The 18,433-nt window shown below is 35.4% G+C and overlaps 1 protein-coding gene across 1 annotated transcript in view; it reads right to left on the bottom strand.

Annotated features, from left to right (window-relative positions):
* rxraa (retinoid X receptor, alpha a) overlaps positions 1–18,429 on the bottom strand; it is a 346,365-nt gene extending 327,936 nt beyond the window's left edge. The window contains exons 1-2 of the mRNA XM_073934683.1: positions 18,323–18,429; positions 13,353–13,420 (exon numbers count right to left, since the gene is read on the bottom strand). The gene's annotated coding sequence lies outside the window, so the exon portion shown is untranslated. The remainder of the gene's footprint in view (positions 1–13,352; positions 13,421–18,322) is intronic.
* Between the last annotated feature and the right edge of the window lie 4 nt (positions 18,430–18,433).

The raw sequence follows: 18,433 nt of genomic DNA, 5'->3' as shown, positions 1-18,433 counted from the left end.
TCTGCCTCAGAGGGGGAGAACAAGCTCTAAACCAAGTCCAGCTGTGGCAGACTAACAATTCGGTGCTAGACAAAGTTTTAGTGTGCTGCCTTTGAATGGTATGTTTACATGAAATTTAAGCACTTAAAACTATTCAGTTTTCCCTTTGTGTCTCGCATACAGATGACAATGCTGTCAAAACAATCTCCATTCAAAGAGACTGTGAGAATGACTAAAACATCATGAACACCAGGCCAGAAGTTGCCGATGTCACTCACAGAAATAAAGGTATGAGAGCTGTCACTGGGGTGGTTCCTTTTTAAAAGGTACATATTTGTACTTAAAGGGTCCATATCAGCAGTTTTGGGCAATAATACACAGCTACAGTAGTAATGTGTTATTGCAATAAGGCATTACTTTTGACAGTAACTAATATTGTAACACATTTTTTTAAAATATAGTAACTCTGTTACCATTGCAATATGATGCTTCTGTCTATTACTTGTTAATTTAATTACTTCGGCTGCAGTGTAGCCAACAGCTTCCTGTTTACGGCGGTGACGCATTGTGGGATTGGTGAATGCCAACCAACCTCTGTAAAGAAGACACGTTGTGTATGAGGCGCCAGACTGGACAAAAGTAGAGGGACTAGTTGTACGTAAGAGAGGCCGAGTGTGCACACGAGAGTGACCGAATGTGGGCGAGGTAGGCAGAGTGTGGTGCACGAGAGACCGAGAGCCTCTATTGCTAAAACAGCTATGTTTGTTGTTTCAAATAAATAAGCACACATTTGTTATCTATATAACAAAATTGATTAGTTTATTAGACAGTGACACATTTCTGCTATATTTCAGAACATGTTATTTAATATGCAAAATACGATAGGACCATCGTAACTGGTCTTGTCGTAACTGAAGGCTACTTCCAGCAAGATAACGCACCATGTCATAAAGCGTGAATCATCTCTGACTGGTTTCTTGAACACGACAATGAGTTCACTGTACTCAAATTGCTTCCAAAGTCAACAGATCTCAAACCAATAGAGCATCATGGATGTGCAGCCGACAAATCTGCAGCAACTGAGTGATGCTATCATGCTATAATATGGACTAAAATCCCTGAGGAATATTTTGAGTACCTTGTTGAACCTATGCCATGAATGCATGGATCACAGCAATTCTGAAGGAAAAAGGGGTCTAACCTGGTACTAGTACCTAATAAAGTGGCCGGGGATTACATATTGTGCAGTCCTACAATGCACAACACAAAAACAAATTATTAATAAATCCCTCACCACCTTTCCGAACATCAATAATTGTATATCAAAAAGTAACAACAGCAAAGAAGTCAGTATTCTTGCTATGCTACAAAACAGTTTTAAATTTCAGCAATTATTTAGCAGAATTATGATTTGTTTACAATGTTCTGCTTGTCCTGACCTGTACTGAGATGTTTAAAACTATGGAGCACACAATACACTTCACATGCAAGCTGCTTATACATTACACGCACAGTCAGGTTTAAAAATAATTAAAATAATAACAGCTATATTGCATACAGGTTACCAGTTTAAAATGTAGCCTATTTGTTTTATATAAATAAAAAATAAATAAAAATGTTCATATAAAGATGTTTCCTGCACCTCTGATTAGTTTAGACAGAAAAATAATGTGCCAAAACATTAATATTAGTATGATACAGCAAGCAACAGTTGTACCCTGTGCAGTGTTTCAAATAAGTGACATCTCAGGGTTTTATTTTTAAGACAGCTCATTAGGTTTTGAAGACTAAGAGTCCCAGAGTACTCGCAACCGACTTTCAAGTACCTTTTAAGGTACTCTCTCTTGCATTAAAGTCCTTTGCTGGACTTCTATTACTCCACTTATCAAGCTGGTTGTCTTCATTGAGTGTTATGCACTAGCGTTTACAAGAACCATTATCGCAAAAAATAACTACTGCCTAGATAAATAAGTATAGGAGATTAAATAGGTCTAAATGCCCTAAGGGAACAAGATGGGTTTAAAGAAAGTATGCCCATGAAACATCACTTGCTTAATTGATGTGGGTCCATAACATAAAAACACTCATCCTGTGTCCTATTAGTCAAGGAAAAAAGTAAAAAGACTAGAGCCGCCATCCTCGTGCACTAAGTCTGGAAAGGACACAATGATTTATTTTACTCTATGGTTTCGGATTGGGGCAATGTTTGTGTGTACTGACGGGAAACACAACATTTAGTGAGGGCTTTCAAAACAGCATTACCGCAGAGTCCAGGCCAAGACAAAATGCCACCCACATTTAGAAGCTGTTTCTTGTACTGGTCTAACAACCATGGCAACAAAACATCAGATAGCCATATGCATTTAGTGAGCCATTAAAACTAAAATACAAGTGTCAAGACTTGAATACCATGATTCAATTTCTTCTGGGTTCACATTGACAAACCCTAAACGTAAGCACTCAAAAGCAGGACAATGACTCAAGTAAAACCTTACAGTTTGCAAGATTAACCGTGTGCAAAAGAAACTCATGTCAAATAAATGCTATGCAATTCATGTCTTTTTTGTAAATGTGTTTACGATTTGCCCAAGCATCTCATTCCCAGCAAAAGGAGGACAATAGATCCCTTTCGGTTCAATCCCAGACATATGGAACTGTTTAAGAGCACAATAATCGCCTATTCTCAAAGCAACACTATTTTTACATCATTGCATAAACATTTACAGATAGACAACAGACTGCATTCCTAATGAAATGAAAGGCAATTAATCTCCTGTTATACTAATTATATATCTTAAAACTGCTCTTCAGGAGAGTCCAACAACCATGCTGAAAAAACAGTCTAAACTAAAGCTGGGCAGATAAACGATATTATATTGAATAAAATGCATCTCAATGACAATGATAAGCTCTGGACTTTTTTTACTCTATATTGATCTAAGAGCCAAACACACAGCAGAAATGTGTAACAATGGAAAATGGAAAAAGTGTGCTGATATTATTTTGAGATGTACTTGGCTGAAACTATGTCATGCCATTTAATGGACCCTCTAATTTTTGTGGCTTTAGTCATTATTGGGGTACTCCTAAATCTGGAAACTTACATCGAAAAAATCACTGTTCAATATGGAAAATAATTATCAAGATTGATTCATTTAAACAAAAAGTCAACTGCGTTTACACTTTACACTTCGTCCATACTGGCGTTTTTACAGTATTTGATAAAAACAATCTCCGTTCACACTATCCAACCTAAATGTATGATAAATGATCATTTATACATGCATATCTTGCCGGTATACTGTAAATAACTGCTGTTCAGTGGCATAATGATCCTATGAGATGGGCTTGATAGTCGAGAAGACCAATCAGTGCAACTGTGAACAGACAAGTCTATATTTTTAAACATCTGCATTTTAGCACATCTATACAGAAATGCAACACCAGCATTTTCTCATGTACAAGAAGCCATTAAAGTGGTGCCAGGTCTAACAAAATGTAATCCTTTTTTAAATGCAAAAATGCAAATGGCGTCTTAATACTGGTAAGCCAATAGATGTCCTTAGATAGATGGTTCCTGTATCAATGGTTTTTTGTAGTTGCCCATAAAAATAACAAGATGCTGTATGTCACGATATCTAATAGATCACAACTAGATGGTTTATGCTGTTTATGACAATGTTTTCTTAAACTTACTGCTGTACTATCAAGCTATTCAATCAATGAAAAACCTAACTTGACTAGTCACGTCATAAATCATAATTGAACGCAAGTTAATTAGAACTGTCATTAGTGTCCTCTGCTGATTAACCTCTGCTGATTAAAAAGTCTAAGACCAAACTAATTTTAAATGAATGATTAAGGCATCTAGAGACTGATTCATTATTTTTGTATTTTGCAGGTTCCCTAATTTACTTCACAATGCTTTGATGCTTAAATCCGGGTCTTGATTCTCCTGATAAACTAAAAGACTTTGCAAAAACAATGTTTTTAGGTTACAACCTCAGATTAGGAGCTGTAGCTCCAGTTACATATTTGCATGTCTGTTTAGAAATGTTTGTTGGAATTAGATTCGAGATACACTTTATTTGTTTAACTGTGTTGGTAACAGAACTTGTGATCTTGGAAAATACTATGACCAGCTGAAAAGTCCCCAATATATGGCTGGACGATATGGCAAAAATGCAATCTTGATAATTATTTTCCATATTCAACAATGACAATATATATTTGCAAATAAATTGTTAATGCTTCCAGATTTAAGAGTACTTCAACAATGATTGAAGCCACAAAAATTAGAGGGTCCAATAAATGGTATGACTTATTTTGAGCCAATAAATTTTCAGTAGCTGAAAATTCGATACATCTCTACTATCAACACACTTTTAGATTCCTATTGTTGCACATTTCTGCTGGGTGATTGGCTCTTAGATCAATATATAGAGTAAAAAAGTCCAGAGCTTATTATCGTTATTGACACAAATTTTTATTGCGATTTGATTAATTATTTATCGGCTCATGCAGCCCTACCCCAAACCCCTCTAAAACCAGTTTCAGACTAGACCGAAATATTGAGTCAACTAGGTAGTTTTCTTTAGTAGGGATGGCCAAACCAAAAATAGTTTCTTGAGTTCTACATTGTGAAGCAGTCTTGCATACAGTATGCTGACTCACAATAAATGCATTAACACAAGGCCGCCTTGAATTTGCAATGCAAGTGCAAAGAAAAGATGTGATGAAACAGAACAAGCTGTCATTCTGCGGTGCTAAGCGCTGGCACTATTTGACAGTGCTAAACTGAACCTCCATCCATAGGGCCTTTCGTTCTGCTGACGCTGATTATGGCCGAGGAAAGAACAAGGAGGAAGGGATGAAGATGTGGAAGGAAGGAAGGAAGGAGGAGGGGTATAAAGATCCTGCGGGAAATGATTATTTATTCATTGTGAATGGTGATGTATGTTAATGCCTCATACTTAGCTTGTGTTTGGACTCGTCTGTTTTTTTCTTTGAGAATCTTCAGCCCAGATCTTCTCTAAGCTGGCTGTATTGAACGTTAAGCCGTTGTTTATTTGATTGCGTCATCTCTGAATGTGTCAGTGGCTATCGTCAACCTTCATTAATCTCCCTTTCATCTCTATAGCTCTGCAATGCTGAGACAGATTTTCACAAAGGAGGTTCTCTCCTTCCACAGAGGCTTTGATCTGATCCTCCCTACCTTCTCTGGCGGATAACAGAATGAGATGGATTGGAGTCGTAATAGGGCCAGAAAAACCAATGAAACATGCTTTATAGTTGCGGCCCATGTGTGCACACGGTCTTTTCCCATCAATGATCTGAACGAGGAGATGCAAGATGTAGATTTCAAGCTGATTTTACGATCCAACAGTGAGTGGCAAGTGTCAGAAAAGGTTCTCGTTTATGCGACCGCTCCTGTCTATATTTAATGGACTGAATCTCTGCTCCTCTGAGAGTGATGGCAGGCAGACATTCAATGAGAGAGAAAGGGAGAGAGAAACACTTTCTTTGATGAAGTGGGGCAGGTCCCATCATTAGTAGCTGTCCTGTGTGTGAAACTCCATGCCGCGGGGACATGATTAAATCAGCCCCTGTAAGACAGCTTTAAAAAGGCATGAACAAGCAGCTGCTTTCCAACATAGTAAACATTTAGCATATATTGAAAGAAATTAGTGCTGTGTCGTCTCTCTCTGATTAGTCTGTTCATTTATAGCCCAGCTGAGCTGCTCTGCTTCATTATGCTTTGTGGTTTGGAAATGTATTCGACATGCATTTTTAATTCTTCTTAGCATTTGTGCAATGATACATGCCAGCATTTGTTTAAAAGGCCAACAAACAAACAGACAGAACATTTACTACAGTATGGTCACAAAATGACTATCATCAAGCTAAATCTTTGTTGGAAAAAGCCCACAGTTGAGCCCAGAAAAAGCACTGGCAACCGAAATTTGCGTAAAAAAGTTTGAACGTTGCATACAGATTGAGCAGCCATTACACAGAACAAATTAGCTGCATGAAAACTGTGCCGTCTAAATGCATCAACACAACCGGCGATGTGGGACGCAAATCATAAGTCTTAGTGCACTTTGAAGGGATATGGAGCCTTTGGTGGAAACGCAGTCTACCAAAATCCTTTCTTTTTGAAGCCAAGTGAAGTAATGCAACCAGCAGTCTGCACAATGACTCCACACAACCCTGCACATTTATGAAACCATAAACTGAACATTCATAAAAGAAACATTGGGAAACTTCTGTGGCTCTGAAGCAAGCGTGTCCCTCATCAGATGGAGTTGAGAAAGCAGTTGGGCAATTTTGTGTTTACAGATGTGTATAAACTAATCACTTTCTGCAAACCTTTCTAATGTTGATCCTGATGCAGATTAAATGGAAGAAAATGACGATTGTTGAATTATGAGTTACTTTATGCTTCATTTCGGAGCCCATCCGGAAATGGAATTACGGGAAGAACATCATGAAACTCTAAGAGCTTCAAACTCGACCGCAAAACCACTTTAAAATTGGAGCCAGGACTAACAGCAAACCCTGGGGTTGGTATTGAGAACTGTGGGAAAATAAGACAAGGGGAGGCAAAGTACATTTTGGGTGGATTTGAAAATGTCTTGTTGTTTTTAAACATATACAATAAAGTGAATTGGAACAACTGTCCACACTTAGACCTATTAGAGTAAAAGCAATTGAGCTGCTCCTTTGAGTCTGCTTTCTGTTGGCAGTAGCAGTGAACTTAGATTGTCCTGATGCCTGAAAACTATCACAGATGAATTGCCTAATCCTCAGTCTACCCCTCACATATGTTGTTAAACCATTGCGGACCAGTTTGTCAAGACAATGGAATGAAGAAAGATATTAGATCTAGCAATCAGTCATTTTTATACTCGCTTTTCTGTGCTACAGGTGGGCTTTCCTTATTCAGTCTGTAACAGATGACATTGACAAAATGATCTAAATATAAATAGCAATAATAAAAAAACAAATATTCATAAATCTAATGGTAATCCGGGCAGAAATATTGGTGTATGGGAAATAGGACTGCATGATATTGAAAAAATCTGTGATATTTTGTTTTTCCAAGACATTTATTGCGATATACTTTGTTATACTTTGTGGAGAAATTTTGTTCACATTTTATTTTAAAGTTCAGTTCTTGCTCTTAGCAAACCATTTGACAGGAGGCTTCAATGAAAGCTTAATTTGCTCCTTATTAATAGTTAGGGGCCAAGCACCATAGGTGCGTAGGCACCTATTGGATCCGTTAGCGTTCCTATTATTATTATTATTCTTCCGTTTCTTCCGCCGGATTTGAATGGCAGCCCATATAGGCGTATGCGGGAAAGTTGTATAATTTGGCACAATGATAGAGGCCGCAGTCTCAACATTAATCAGACCAAATATGAAGTCTCAAAATCAAACTCTCTAGCGCCACCACTTGTTCAAACTTTCACGTATGTTTATCATGATAACTTTTGAACCGAATGGGCTACAATCAAAATTCTTTTTTCCTCTGATTCCTTGGCTCAGTCCGATTCAAACGCAATATTTTACGCGCTATTTTAAATTTTTCGAAAAACCTATTTGATCAAACTCGTCCTAGGCCGTTTCTCCGGCCTAGGTCTACTGACCATGCCAACCAAAAGTTATGGAATTCAAGTTGAATAGACCAACAGTTTTCATTTAACTTGCGATCAAATTTAACGAAGAACTTGCAAAAATGAACTTGAGACAATATCTCCGTAACGCATTCACCGATTCACACCAAACTTGGTGAGTGTTATGACAATTATGGTTTGAGGTTATACGCAGAGTTTCCGCTCACTGCAAAAAAATTGATTTTTGGCTTATAACGTCTCAACCTTTCGTCCGAAACTCGTAAAACTGGTCTCATTACATCCGGCAGAGCATGTCGAGTCGAATGATGTCTGATTTTCATAGGTCAGCCATTTTGGCCGTCGACCATTTCGATTTTTGGCTAAAAATGCTATATTTTACCAACACATTCACATATCATTACAAAACATGATATGCATCTTTAACCCCATGCCCTGAAAGTACTCAAAAACTTCAGGAGCAGCGCCACCTTTTGGGCAAAAGTGCTTGGCCCCTTAATTGCTGCTTGCAGCTATATTTATTAATGTATTTGTTAGGATTATGAATGTAGAATAAGATTATACAGAACATGTGCTTTATAAGTACTAATAAGCAGCCTCTGGGCTCTATTTTGACGATCCAGGCTCAAAGTCTAAAGCACTGGGCGCAAAAGCATTAAGGCCGTGTCTGAATCCACTTTTGCCATTTTAAAGACAGAAAAATCCACTTCGCGCCACGGTGCATGGTCTAAAAGGGTTGAGCTTAATCTCTTAATGAGTTATAAGTTTGTGTTTTAAGAATAAACCAATCAGAGTCTCATCTCCAATTCCCTTTCAGAGTCAGTTGCGTCGTGCCATAGCGCATTTGCTATTTACATGGCGGACTTTGTAAGTGGAAAAACTGAATGCTTCACTAGCGAGAAAACAGTTAAACAGTGCATCTACAGTGCTAGAATGAGAGATGAGCCTCCTCAGTCTTTACTTTCACTTTCACTCTCGTGGATAGGAAAACGTGTTTTACGCACAGACATCCATTAGCCTATACATATTTAATTTAATTTATTAAGCGCCAAGATTTGTTTCAAAACTATTTCTAAATTTAGTTCTAATTTACAGCAAACGAATAAATGAACAATAATAACAGAGTGTGGTCAAAAAAACTGAGTTAAATCCAAATACACATGCTGTGCCCTATATGGTCTAAAACCTGACAGGTGGACAAATCTAAGCTTGTTTTTAATAAAACAAATATAAATATGCATATAATATACTGCTAATAATAATAACAACATTACAAATGCAAATTGTCATGAATAAACTGAAAAAGCCCCCTGAGATAAAGAAGGTATGAAGACAGTGATTTTTTATTTATTTATGTAGGCTAGAAAATAATAATTTTTGTAATATTTTAATCCTTTAATTCTTTTTCATTTAAAAAGATGTTTGCGTATTGCATTTTTTTAGCTGAAGAAGTTGGCAGGTAAACACCTCCAAGGATTTTAGTATTTCATAGTCAAGCATCCAACCAGCATATTAGAATGATTAAAGAAGGATTATATGACAATGAAGACTGAAGTAATGACTGCTAAAAAGATTTTTACAAAATATCGCCTGTCCTTTATCATTAAGCCAAATCACGAAATATTTTGAGAAATGACTGTCACGCATTCAAGTTCATTGGCAAAAACAATGACTTCTAAACTGCTGAGTCTCCTGAATTGCAAGGAAGTGCCAGCACACTTCATCAACACACAGTGTACTCCCACATTTCAGTCACGGCTACGTCTTTCATTTATCAAAGATGTGAGCAAGTTCTTATGAGGCTCTACAATAGTTTGTGTTGGCGTTTCTTCAATACAGTTAATCTATTGAAAAACTGGAGATGCGGCATTGCTAGAAAAAATGTCGGAGAGTTTTGCAGTTAGCCAACTTTTTTCTTTGCCCTCCCTAAAAAGTCAAAGTCAAACCAGCTATTGAGAGATTTCTGACTGAAAGAGAAGGCTTTGAAGTGGAGTGAAAGCGTTTTCTTTTGATCTGTGTTGAAATGCTAAATACGTGTCAGTGTGGACATTTGTTCTAACACGCTGGAGATCCAAACAGAGATGAGCCTGTTGAAAGAGAATTAAAAAAAAACACACACACACACAATCCTTTCTGGAAAAACCGAGAGTTTTCTCCACATCTCTCTGCATGCACTGCCATAAGACCCCATACATCACTGACGTTTGTGATTACAGGGAAAAACGATACATCAAGAATAAAGCTGGCTTTTGTTTTAAAGTATGTGTGACTTGAAGGAACTGTCTCAACAGTAATAATAAACAGAAACGTTTCAGTCATGGACTCGCTTCCTCAACTGTACCAGAGACAGTGACCGAGTTCAAGACAAAGGGAGAGAGAAAGAGTTGGGCAAGAAATCAGAGGGATGGAAAGGATACTCTCCATCCCACAGGACGAAAGATAATGAGTTCCTTTCTACACGGTTAGTTTTCCTAATTTCATAAACATGTTTAATTGATTAATCGCTCCTGCGACATCCAGACAATATTTCATTATGGTCATGCGGACATGTGCTGTAAAGGTTAAAGTAGACTGTTCTGCCAATAACTGAATCAGCCAGCAGAGATAAGCCTCTGTTTGGGTCCACAGTCGTCTGTCTTAATTTAGCAGGAAGACGCTTAAGAACATTTGGAGAAGTAACAAGTGATGAAAAGATTATCTTGAAGGTTTTGTAGCTATGAAGTAATGACCTCAAATTCAGTATGTAACATTTTGAAAATGTGCCCGTAACTTAAATGCTGTTTAGAAGCAGAATCACGACCTGGTGGCTCAGTGGTTAGCACTGTCACCTCACAGCAAGAAGGTCTCTTGTTTGAGCCCTGGCTGGGCCAATTGGCATTACTTTGGGGAGTTTTCCCAGCTGACTAGTTCAAAGACATGTGGTGTATGCGAATTGGATTAACTAAATTGGCCGTAGTGTATGGCTGGGCGATTGATCGACAGTAATTAAAATCGAGGTTCACAACCTATAATCGATCAAATTTTTCCAGGTGAATTTTTTTCTATTACTTTTCCTACCACGTGGGGAGTCACGTGACCCCGCTCTGTTTACACTTCTGCATCGAGCGCAGAACATGGTCCGGTGCAGCCTTCGCATACCCCTCGCCGTGACTGACACCGATGCTGACCTCTCAAAAAATGTTACGACGTACTGAGAACATACCTGTCAATCGTCCCGTTTTTCCCGGCATTCTAGCATATTTTACAATTCTATCCCGTTTTCATCCTGTGAAAGTATTTTCCCATATTTTTTATCTTTTTGTGAAGGGTGAAAATAAACATCAAAGAGTCAATCCTCCTTATACGCATACCATACCGCCAAACCACCAGGGGACACCACTTGCTCTTAAATGTGGATCTGTTGTGGGCTTTCAATTTATTTAGGCATGAAAACACTTTAATATACAAATGGCAGGATTCCCTTCCTTTTCATTACAGGCCCCGTTGCCCCTCCTATGCAATCCTCAAAAGTTCAGGTAGCAGTGCATGACTGTCAGACGCGCGCCATATTGAAAAATAGACATTGTTTCCCAAACTGATTCTGTACGCACGATTTGAAGTGGAGCGAACACTCTGGGTTTTTGGTGCGTGTTTGAAAAGACATGCACATAATAATAATAATAATAAGAAAATAATAATAATAATGATAGTATCAAAACATATCGATCTTAGTGGGTTTTCTTTTAAACTCAACAAATTTAGTCTTAAATGAGCATTAAAAGTTAGGAAAGCGATTGAATGCTTTCATTATACATCTGCCTTAGATCTGTGCATTTTTCAAGTAACACCTCTGTTATTTATTGTGATCAGACAAAAAATCTAAATATCAGATTTATTTGCTGCTTATTATATATTCATTTATTTCTTTTCGGCTTAGTGCCTTTACTAATCTGGAGTCGCCACAGCGGAATGAACTACCAACTCATCCAGCACGTTTTTACGCAGCGGATGACCTTCCAGCTTCCTTTAGCCTACCCAATTCACCTATACTGCATGTCTTTGGACTCTGGGGGAAACCGGAGCACCCGGAGGAAACCCACCCAAATGCAGGGAGAACATGCAAACTCCACACAGTGGTCTCAATTAAAATTGAACATTAATCAAGATTTTGATTTTAGGCCAAATCACCCAGCTGTGCTGTAGTGTATGAGTGAGAGTGTGAATGAAAGAGTAGGTGGGTTCTTCTGTACCAGGTTGCGGCTGAAAGGGGCATCCGCTGTGCAAAACATTTGCAAGAGTAGTTGGTGGTTCATTCCTCTGTAATAAATCGGGGACTCTAGGCAAAGAAAAATGAATGAATTGTTCTCTAAGGGATACTACATAAAAAAATAAACAAATAAATGAGAGAAAATAGTGAACAAGTTTGTAAATATACACAACAAGAACCAACTAACAATTCAATAAAAAACACTACTGACTGTTGCTCACCCACACTTACAGCAGTACTGCTAACAAAAGTATATTTGCCGTTGCATTTTTTAAATATGGATTTTAAATGACCCAAACCATGAACCAAACTAACCAGATACAAAGAAGTCACAACATAACAAGCTTTAAACTGAAGCAAATCATTGCCAAAAAACAAGGTAGAAAACTTTAATTAATGTCTTAAAATAAACGGCTACAATCCAATGAACCATGGCTAATGATACAATTAAATGTAAATGAATGAAATGTAAAAATACTATTTTAAATTGCAGATTGTAAAAAAAAAAAAAAAAAAATTATATATATATATATATATATATATATATATATATATATATATATATATATATATATATATATATATATATATACTACATGAAAGTGGAAGAGGCAAAACAAAAGTATTTTGGCACACTTTGCTACATTTTCGGCACAGCCTTATGGGTAATGTAGTTTTTTCTGTACAAAGTACAAATCCTGCTACTATAAATAAGCTGAATTAATGCAAACAAATGGGTTCAGCATAAAGCTAAAACAACATGAGCTCACAACAGACCATGTAAAGAAATAAAAAATTCTTTATAGGAAAATTAATTAAGTCTTTACTTCGGGAACCCGATTGTTGTATTCTGTTGTGAAACAATTTTTCAATTAAAAGTCTATATGCATTTTAAGGTAATTGTGCAAAACGTGTTAAAATGTAGTATTTTTAAGAGCAGATCTATTCATTTAGAGTAATCTTATCGCATAATATTAAATCTTTTCTGATAAAATTTTATGTTTGTCTGAATTATTATGATTTTATTCTTAGCAGTGTAAAAAGTCTTAACATGTTGGTAACCATCACTTTTACCATTTTTTGAACAGGATTTTTTTTTCCAAAAATCGAATCACTCAAAGAAACCAATTATTCTTTTAGTAGGCTCAATACAGCTTCTGTAGATGTAACCAATGAGACAAAGCTTATCAAACTGTCAACTGTTCACATGCAGAAATGTACAAACACAGTCCAATCATCGTCAAAGACACTTCAAATGTGTAAAAGTAATAAATGATGTCCTTAAGCAAACCACATAAAGCTCCAAGCAGCCATAACTTTATCTGACAGGCCACACTTGAATCAATTGTTTTTAAATAACACAAACCTGAAGTTATCCGTTCCTCAACATAAACACAGCCAGCCTCTGTGAGGTATTTCTTGGAGCTCAACAAAGAGCTTTCTGTGTAACCTCAAGTGCCAAAAGCAATATTTTCATGTGGAAGCCATACCTGTCCTCTGATTTCCTGTCTTATGTAAGATATCCTTATGCACAAGATAAGACTGGTCTGTAGCTGTGCTGTTGAAAAAGAGAGAGAATGATGATTTAGAGCAGTCTGATCTAGCTGACTGAGAAGCTCCTTTAAAAAAGTTTTGATAGTGAAAGATTGGCATGCTTATGCTATGAAAGAGACTACTGTACAGTCATACTGTACAGTACTGAAACTGTACACACACAAATAAAAGGGGCCTTTCAAAGGGATCCTAAAAAAAGACTACTTATAGACTCTCTAACATACACAGAACTTTTCTAGAGCATATAAATCTATAATGCTCTTCTGGTCTGTTCTTCTCATTATAGGTAGGCCACGGATAGGCTATTAAGACAGACCTCAGTGAAGCACTACTGCTCCCTTGAGAACTGAAAACAGCGGGTGGAGACTTAAAGACTAATCACATCATACTTCCCTTCTCCCACGAATAAAACGTTTCAGACACCGTCGCTGGATCGGCAAATCTGACAGACAATAAGGCGACAGCGGCGCTGCATTTCACAAAGAGGCTCTTTCAGATCCCCTTCATTTTCCCGCTGTTTTCAACAGCAGTTTTGAAGCTGTCTGTCATGACTTTGGCGCCACAGTGCGGTAACTGGAGCCAGAGCTTCATTGGGGAAGAGTACAACGTCTAAATAATTATACGCCGTACCAAACGCATAATGAATTCAGCAGGACCAGGACCAGACGATAATGCATATCTATAATATTTTATAGCTTCTTCTGTAAATACTTTACCCATATGTCTTTGCGGTTCATATTATTTATGGGCTCAGCTCAAGTTGGTTGAATGGAAATTTATTTTTGGTTCGGAATACAGTTATTATTTATGTCATGAAATTTCATCACACACTGCCAATTTACAATAAAATAAATAAAAACGAAAAAAAAAAAAAAACTTTCAACTACAAGCTATTATTTGTTACTATATAAAGCTAAAACCAGAGAACCATTAACTTTTTAATTTTGTATGGAAAATATTTTATTTACAAACAAAAATTTTCGAATTCGCAGCCATTTCACATTTTTAATTGAAACTGATGTTTTTATTAAATCTCTTAGACTGGTTAAAATCAAGAAAAAAGTGATAGTTTCTTGGATTAATATGATAATTATTTTGAAAATATCACAGATACATAAGTCCTTCTTTCCTTTTGCTGCATTTGTGTTATTTATGTATGTCTGTTTAATTTCTTATCTTTTTTTACTGTTTTATGTGTGTTTATAATATTGTTTAACCTGATCTGTTAATTTATTATCATTGTTGGTATCATTGTCTTTTTGTTTAAGATGGAATTTTGTACGTTTGTTATTGAAGTCAATAAAAAAGAAAAAATAATAATAATAAATCTACACTACTGGTCAAAAGTTAAGAGAAAGTTTTTTTCATATTTTTTTCTGTTTATAAAGGCGGCAAAAAATGTAAATTGTTAAATATTTATAAAAAAAAAATATCTGCTTTTCTTATTGTATGTAGTTTCAAATGAAAGTATTACACCAGTCATTGTTGCTTTTATTATTAACACCATTAATAATAATAACAATAATAATAATAATTATTATTATTATTATTATTATTATTATTATTATTATTATTATTTCACTAAAAAAATCACTGGAATAAATTAGTAAAGTAAATGATAAACTATTTTTGAATTGTCATTTTATAGTGCAATAACATTTCACAATTTTACAATTTTTACTGTATTTTTGATTAAATAAATGCAGCCTTGATGAACAGGACAAGCTTATTTTAAAACATTCCAAAATCCTAATAATCCCAAACTTTTGACCGGTAGTGTATATTTTTTGGAAGAACTGAGTCTCATACATTTAAACATATAAGTTTGAGAAGTAGGATACAATTATGAATATATATACCCAAAGTCATGTCATCTAAAGTTTTATTTAGTAATAATTTTCACTTGACAACTCATCTTCTTTAAATACGCAAATGTCCTAGATTGTTGGTTTTATCAATCCAAATATTCAGAAAACATGACATTATTAGTTATTTTCTCATAGAAGATTTATTTTTTAAATGTTCTTCTTGACTGTCTGAATGCTAAAATAAAAAAGGTTTAATTCTGCGTCTTTTATGTATGCCAAACATTTGATTGAATCTTAATGCAATTAATTGTCTCATTTTGTTTGTATATTTTATTTGTCTTTGTATAAAATTAGTTTAGTACTTAATTATTTTCTTTTTTTTATTGAAATTTTTTTTTATAATACATGTATCTTACGCAATTGCTCAAAACATACTGTTTTATACTTGAGTTATCATATTTGTTTATCTTTTTTCAACCATTGGTCTTCATAATCAAGGTTTAATAGCTTTTTTATTTAGAAAAAGTTTTTTGTGCCATTTAATAGGTCACCGATTCTACTTATGAAAGTATATTTATATTTTAAAAAGTCTAACATTTAAGAAAACTGTTCCAATACATTTTTATTTACTCAAATCACTTTTGTGTTAATGTGTATGTAGCTATATATAATAGGCTACTGTCATACTAATATGTGTATACTGTCATACAATATTATTCAGAAGCATGTTTATTTATAAGCTCCTCGGTTCTAAACATGTCGGGGCTAAATAATTAATTGGTTGACTCCATGAACGCTCCGAATGAGTCGTTACATGAATCATTAAGCCACTTTATTTTAAGATTCGGTCCATAATATGATTCATTACAGCGTGTCACGGTCATCAAAGGTCGCAGTTCTTTGACAATCAACTTCTCTACAGTGATACATAGACTATAAGCGACTTTTGCCAAGAAGACTGGCTTATATTAGAGTAGATTTGATGTCCCATTCAACGTCAAACACAAACGAAAGACATTCATGATAGTCGGGTTCATAGCCGAGGTCGGGGATCAAAAGTTCAGTCACTCAGTTTGACAGAAAAATATCAGTGAATGTCCCCATCTAGTGGCTAAAGACAAAACAACAACACTGAAAAATAAATGATGTCTGCATTGAAAACAATTTATATGGGTTGAATTTAATTAAACAAATTAAGTTTAGTAATGTTCAATTCATAATATAATGTTTATGACTAATTAACTTAAAAATTGTAAATTCAAGGAATCATCTTTGAACAATTTTTTTTAGTGAAGAGATGTAAGTGACAGTCAAAAAAAAGCCATTTCGTTCGGCTGAGTTTCTAATAACTAATTACTTTAATCAAACAATTAATAATAAAAAGTGTCCAATAAGCATTATAGCATAGCTGCAACCACAGCAGATATAAAATTTGCTGACTTTTTAAATTACTCCCACCATTAATATATTAATGATAAGTTATTCTCCCCCCAGCTGCTGCCAAAGGGAGACTATATTAATATTGGAAAAGAAATTCATATCAATAATACAAATTACAAGGTGTATTGGACTTGTTCCAACATCTACAAAAGTCCTTTCCTCTAATTATTTTTCTTTAATCAATAGCTCAGATTAACATAAAATTTTATTTTTGTTCTCCCAACAACTTTTTGGTGAAGGTGAACCTGAAATCATCACAAATTCCTAAATTTATTTTTATATGTGTTTTAAAGATAAGTATAAATAGTATTCCAATATTATAATACAATACTAGGGCTGCACAGTATATTATTTCATCTCAGATATCACAATGTAATCATTTGCAATAGTCACATCACAGGATATGCAATGCTGAGATTGTACTAGAATTTATCATTTGCACATGGTTTTGATGCCTATGATTGTTTAATGACTTTAAAAGCATTCAAGTATAAGATATTGTACCACTAGTGACCTTAACTATTATTAATTTTATTGAATGACTTTTATTTTGATCATTTATTGTACTTGAATACTGTTACTCATGTACAGGCCACAGCAAAAATGTGTCTGGGGATTGGGAAATCCCCAAAAAGTTTACAAATTGTTTATTAGAGTTTATGGAGATGCAAATAGTAAACATTAATTCATCAATCTCTGACTAAACAAGTGCATAGAAATACTCACAACATGCAAAGACAGAAATGCACAGCAAATAGCACAGAACGAAAATGTGTTGGGGGACCATAAAATTTGTATAGATTGTTTATTCGATTTTATAGAGATAAAATCCCACTTCAGAATCATCCCAGATGATCTAATATTATAAATTCTTTCCAAATAGAAATATTAAATCATCTGGTGAGATTGTAATTATTTCTCAATACATATGACAAAATAAAAAAAAATATCACAATGTTAGAGTTTTCCAATATCGTGCAGCCTTAATACATAATATGTACCACTACACATTACACACTACACATACACATTAGGAACAACAGGTACACCTGTTCAACTTCATGTTAACACTATAATTGTATCAGTCAATCACATGACAGCATTTCACTGCTTTATAGTATGCAGACATTGTTAGGACAATATGCCATCAGAATGGGGTAGAAATGTGATTAAAAAGAATAGATGTTTGTTGGTGCCAGACAGGCTAGTTTATTATTTCAGAAACTGCAGATTTTATTGGTATTTCAACGCACAAATATCTCTAAGGTTCACAGATAATGGTCAGGAAAAAAAAGATTCAGTGAGCACCATTTCTCTGCCGAAAATGTCTCATTTATACCAAGGGTCAGAGAAGAATGGCCAGTCTGGTTTGAGAAGATAGAAAGAGGCAACTCTCAAATAACGACTTGCTACAACTGTGGTCAGCAAAAGAGCATTTGATTACTTAACACAACAAACACTGAAGCAGATGAGCTAAACTGCAGCAAAAATAGTGACAATCCTGTCAGCTCCAACCAGAAAACTGACGTTACAGTTAACACAGCCAAACAACAGAAGATTGGACAAAGCCTGGTCTCATGTGTCTGTTTAATTTGTGAATTCTGCACGGCAGGGTCAGAATTTAGCATCAACACCACAAAAGTATGGACCATTCCTACCTTGTATAAACGTTTCAGGCTGCTGGTGGTGTATGTGTGAAAGATATTTTTCTGTGCACCCAACTGGGCTCCTTAGTACCAAATGTGCGTCGTTCAAAACAATTACCAGCA

Source organism: Danio rerio, chromosome 21, assembly GCF_049306965.1.
Source record: "Danio rerio strain Tuebingen ecotype United States chromosome 21, GRCz12tu, whole genome shotgun sequence".
Lineage (NCBI taxonomy): Eukaryota > Metazoa > Chordata > Actinopteri > Cypriniformes > Danionidae > Danio > Danio rerio.
The sequence above is the reverse complement of the archived record's forward strand: the minus strand, read 5'-3'. Positions and strand labels throughout refer to the sequence as shown.